At 45.5% G+C, this 5,914-nt stretch overlaps 1 pseudogene; it reads right to left on the bottom strand.

Annotated features, from left to right (window-relative positions):
• Positions 1-663: 663 nt before the first annotated feature.
• Positions 664-3,504, bottom strand: LOC124687287 (annotated as a pseudogene).
• Between the last annotated feature and the right edge of the window lie 2,410 nt (positions 3,505-5,914).

The following is a 5,914-nucleotide window of genomic DNA, read 5'->3' as shown; positions in this document are numbered from 1 at the left end:
TATGCCAACAATAACACAAGTTAGAAGTTTCACTTCATAGGGCCATACATGTATGCATGTTTCTATCTTATGTCAGCGCATTCAAACCAGCGCCCAATTATTCATAGTATATATCCATAACAATAAGAAGAGAAAAAAAGCTATTGGAGTTTCAGTTGCAAGTGTTGTATTGCAAAATAATTACAATGGTACACTTTAATATTCAATAAAAAAAACCATAGCAACACACATGCAAGTTTCCTAGTCTATTAAAATTAAGTAGCTCGCCTATATAACTAAGTAGAAGAAACATCTTGATCGGAGGAGCTATGTATGACATGTCAATGGCTTCATGTGGCAAGCAAGCAGCAATACTCTGATCCTGTATCACACCACATCAGTTATGGCATCACCACAGGACAAGAAGAATGACACGGTAGATAGGGGGAATACTTATATTTGCATGTATAATACTACTCCCTCACCTCAAATACTTGTCGCAGATTTATGCAGAATGTAGGCTAAAATCTGTGTAGGTTCATTGAACATGTGACAAGTATTAAGAGCGAGAGAGTACCAACCTATACAGCGTTATTACTGCAAATACAGTTTTATATCAGAACTTCTCGGGTCAAGAGAATCTATTCCTCATAGCACAACATTCAGCAGGTCCACCAACTAAACCATCAAAGACAGTGATATACCCTGCTTTAATACTTACTAAATATGATACATTTCTTCGGCTGGATATCCAGCAACATGTTACAGCCATCATAATAAAAGTAATCTTTCAAGCATGACTTAGGAATAAGAGAGCCCGGAGCCCAGGACCAGTTCACAAGTCAGCCATTGGAGATCTTTTTTATTTAAGCACTGGTCCAAAGGAACACCTTGCCACGGCAATTTGCACAAGCAAGATGGCCAACTTTATATGGGTGTGCAGATAACTGGCATGGAACGTATGTCATATATTCACTCCAAAGACATGTGTTGTTCCGAGCCGAGAGGCCACTGTCATTGACATCAACTGAGATAATATCTATTGCCTTATTCTTGTTTCCAACATATAGGTCGGTGTCGTTCCAACCCCAGATTACCCTGCAACCAATGAATCTTGTTCGATCAGTTACATGAACAAATATTCATTCAAGATCAATGGAATAAGTGAGACGAGCTGTCATACTTGAATTTATGAAGCAAACTGCCTGCCTGGTTATGCTCATGCGACTTATCAAAGTCATCCATGCTAAATACTCGAACAGTACCATGAAGGCTGTGGCTGGATACGACAAGAAAAATGTCATTTGAAAGGATTTTTTTTTTATCATCCAGATGTCAGTAACAGCGCAGAATATTTTAACACTGAAGCTACACATTACAGCAGATTGCTATGAAATTTGGCACAACCCGCAAATAGTCTAACATCAACTTATATTTATTGAGTCTAGCCATGACATAATAGTGGTTCAAGAAACATGTTTTGCAAATAGAAGAGGGAGAACCTTCTGTCAAACAGCAAGCTGAAGAAGGGTAGGAAAATGGTTAGAAAAGAGTACCTTGTTATTGCTAACATGCAGCCTCTAGGTGAGAAATAAGCTGACTGAACAGGTCCATCAAGTTTGAAAACCTTCAAGCTATCTGGCTCCTTCATTTTCATACTTCTCACATCCCATATACAGGCTGTTCGATCCCTTGAACTGGTAGCAAGCATATGTGTGTTCTCCGGATGAAAATCTATTGAGTTGATTCTCTTGTCATGCACATTCCATTTGGTTGATACCTTACCCACACGCTCATCGAAAAGTGTCAGGTCACCATTTCCATCACCAAAATATAGGCATCTGGCACGATTTTGTGCTTGACAGAGCGAGTAAACAGGAGACTCACACAAATGGATCATATTAAAGTTCTCCTTCTCAAAGTCCATAAGACAAATTTCACCCTGATAGCTACAGCTGTAAATCTGGAAGCCAAGTATATGAAATACACCACAGAATTAGAATTACAATTGATACCGGACGTTCAAAAAAATATACAACATCTAAATACTATTGTTGCATGTGAAATAGGGTAAATCTAACCTAATTTAGCTACCTTGACACATGATTAGAAGATGCACATATGGATTACTCTGAAGAGGAGTCCAAGAATTACAATCGCCTTTTTAGATGTTGAAAGCTTTTATCAGAAACACACTCCACATCAAGGAGATACATCTGAAAGAATTCAAACCCCACACCCTACATCTAGGATACAAAGAGCCACATAAAAGAATGAAAGAAAAACCAGTAACCGGAAGGAAGAAATATTTCTTAAGGCTAGAAACTGGCAACAAAGAAGATTATCTAACCTAGAGGTGATTGGCTGCTCAAGGATGACAAAATCAATATAAGCATGACAATTAGACCTGCCATCTTCCATCTTCACCCACTGCCCTATGTTGTCCTGTAACCACTCACAGATTTTTCGAAATGGAGCCACCGTTGGAGCCACCCAAACCAACCCTACTGCCCGCCTATCCCCACACCTCATGTAGACATCGCCACACCTCAGGAAATTAACTCTTACTATCCATGAGCCAAATTGGGTGAGTCAAGTTATCTAATTATAGTCCTTTGTTTTTCGGCCACAACAAGGAATTCCTTCGATCAGTTGACTTTACAAATAACATGATACATGGCAAAATTTATAATAATGAGTACAATTCTAAGCATCGTTATCCCGACAAATGACTAACAATAACCCAAATGATAAAAGGTTACTCGCTTTATCATAAACAGCTTCGATTTGTACCTCAAACTAACACGAGCTAGTGAACCTATGCATCAAATCCTTGTGCCTTCAGTTCAAGTATCAATCCACCCAATCGGGAAACACACAGCTAGATACTCTAGTTCAATCACAAATGAAAAAAGGCAGCGCAAGAGCGTCACCTTCTGTGGTGCCGCTTGGTGCGCCACGATTGCCGCCACACCGCTCTTGTGTGGCAAATACCGGTACAGCACGCCTGCACCGTCACCATCCTGATCCTCCGAGACACCGTCGACGTCCCAGAACCCAATATTCCCGAACTTATCTCCCGCCGCCACCACGGTCCGGTCGACGAGTGGAAGGACCCGCATCGACAGTACACGGGAGGTCACCACCCTCCTCACGTGCGCGGGTTTCAGCACCAGCTCCTTCCCAGCATCGAAATCGTCCGCACGAGTCTTGCCCTCCGCTGGGGAAGACGAGGCAGCACCGAGGATGGAGGACGCAAGGGAGGATGAGAGGTAGGCGGGAGAGAGGCCGCTGGAGCGGAGTACGATGGAGCTGGCCGGGGGTCGGGCTTCATACAGGGCTTCTTACCGGACTGCCCGGGGGACGCCCACGCCCTCGTTTAGGATTAGCGGACCGGATGGCGGCGGAGAGCTCGTCGGCCTTGCGGCGGACGGATGCAAGCATAGCCCCGTTTCGGCGGATGTTCTCCTCGCGAAGGCGCTCGTAATCGGTGAGACCGTCTTTGAGATCCGGGGTCGACGCCATTCTTGAGGGAAGCTTCTAGATTATCGAGTGGCGGCCGAGAGAGGGGGGAGGGAAGCGTGAGCAATGGTGACGGATTTGGGGAGCAGTTCTCTTCAGGCTTTCTGGGGGCATCGAAAAGGGAATGGCGGGAAGTATTGCAAAAGCGGGAAAGAAACGCGGGAGAGCCCAAACCCAACTTTTGATTTAGGATAACTCAAAAAATTCTTAGATAAAATCTTTAAAATGTTCGATTTGATTCATTTAGATTGGGCTGTGGACACACAAACGGCTGTCCGGCCATTCTTTATCCGTTTGGATCAGGAGCAGGTCCTGATGCAAATATTTGAAAATAATGTTTTATACTCCGTATATAAATAAAATAACTTACATAATGTAAATTAGACGATAAAATATAAAATAAAATAAGAAAAATCCTAGCTACTAGGATTGCGCCATTGGCGCCTAGTCCTCCTTGCTGAGGTTGATGAAGACCAACGAGCCAGCTGGCTGTTCAATCTCGGGGTCGTGGTCGAAAAACACTGGCGGGTTGTTGAATCTTCGATGTAATCGTTGCTGCAATGGTCCTCCTGCAATGGTCCTCCTGCGCCGACATTCGCTATATCTGTCGGCGACTCGCCCACGTGGATTATGATTTGATCCAGAGCTTGAAGCAAATATGGGAGATGGGACAAGGTGGTTCTGGTGGCTACGAGGGGGTATAGCACAGATCAAAGCAGATGTGCCATGAACGACGGTGGTGGTTGCTGCAGGGCGTGCCATCGTCGATGGCCGCGTCCAGCGTTGCCAGCGTGTCGCGGGTCTTCGCAAAGCAGGATGGAGAGAACATCTATTTCGCTTTCCTGCTGTAATCGGGTGAGCTTTTCTACCCATTAGCAAAAATGCTTGCGAGCTCATCCTACGGTTCTGGATGATTTGATCGTCCGGCTATAGAGTTCTAATCCCCTAGGAGACGCCCAACAGTTTTCTTACAAAACACTATACCGGTTAGGCAAACTGTGAAATGCTTAGGACATGTACAATGGTCTAGATAGATGTGTTTGTAATAGCACTCTAGGTCATATATAGACAATAGTATAGACATTATCTACAATGGTCCGTCTGTAAGCTATCTATTTTTAGCCATAACCATGTGTGAGTATAAGTTATAGACACCCTTTGTACAACAACAAAAATGATGTGTGTAAGCCGTCTGTAAGAAACCTAAGCGATCAGTAAGAAACCTACGAACTGTCTATAACTTTACAGACAACCTCCCTCTCTCTCCTCATTATTTTTCTCCACATCACTAAAATCACCTATAACTACCCCTTTCAGTTACAACACGTGAGTTAATTTGTACATGCCCTTATCAGTTTTTCTGAAATTCCTAAACTACCCTCATCTAAACCTAGCTTTCTCCGGCCCAGCCCGACCGGTCTCCCCAACCACCTTCTCCTTCCGGGACACGGCGGCGCGCCCGACCAACGCAGCGCCTCGTCTCGCCGGTGGTGCCTCCTTCCGGCCGGTCCGTTGTCCCTCTAACTCCTCGCTCCGCCGCGCCCTTCCCTGCTCGGCCACCGCGCCCCTGCCCAGCTCCACGAGCATTGTAGTAACAACAAGAGCAACAAGCAATCTCCTCGCGTATATGTCCCGCATGTCATAGACTCAGCACCCACCCCCACCTCCCAGAACGAGATTCTTTGCTTTGCCCCTCCCCTTCCCCCAAGTCCGGCGGAAACCAACCCGCCGCCGGCGCCATGGCCGGAGGAAGCAGCCTGACCGCGGCGTCGGAGCTCGCCGTGTTGTTCGTCTTCCGCCCCGTTCTCGCCGTCGCTTTCGTCCTCTCCTTCATCCTCCTCAGTATGGCAGCCTGCCCGCTCCTTCTTTCCCCGCTTGGGGGTCCTGATTGAGATCGTTCGTCTTGTCAATTGGTGAGCCCCAGGTTGGTACGTGGCGTGGAGGACGGTGTTGGTGCACGTCCCGCTCGTGCAGGAGATCGCCGGACTGCGCCGGAAGAAGCCCGTCAAGCCCAAGCCCCTCAACCGCGGTCGCATCGCCAGGTTCTACGAGTCGCAAGCACAGAGGTGAAGGCTCTAACGCCAAATTCCCTTTTTATTTGCTTGTTTGCACATTTGGATGTGTTGCTGTCCAGTTCTCAGAGGCGAATCTAGAAAAATTGGGGATGGGGTCTATAAAGCTATGCACATCAAAGTAATAGTATAATGTATCATTATATCACACCATCTACTGTGCCATGATATACCGCTGAAAGACAATATAAGCAACAACATTGTGTAATGATATAGTTGTAGTTACATTTATAAAGACATGACATACCATTTATATGATGTGCTAAATCCACCTGTTCACATATATTAGTGGTAAACTAAAGTCGCAACTCGCAAAAAATGACTCCCAGGCCTCATTTGTA

The sequence above is a fragment of the Lolium rigidum genome, chromosome 2 (assembly GCF_022539505.1).
Source record: "Lolium rigidum isolate FL_2022 chromosome 2, APGP_CSIRO_Lrig_0.1, whole genome shotgun sequence".
NCBI classification, from domain to species: Eukaryota; Viridiplantae; Streptophyta; class Magnoliopsida; order Poales; family Poaceae; genus Lolium; species Lolium rigidum.
The sequence above is the reverse complement of the archived record's forward strand: the minus strand, read 5'-3'. Positions and strand labels throughout refer to the sequence as shown.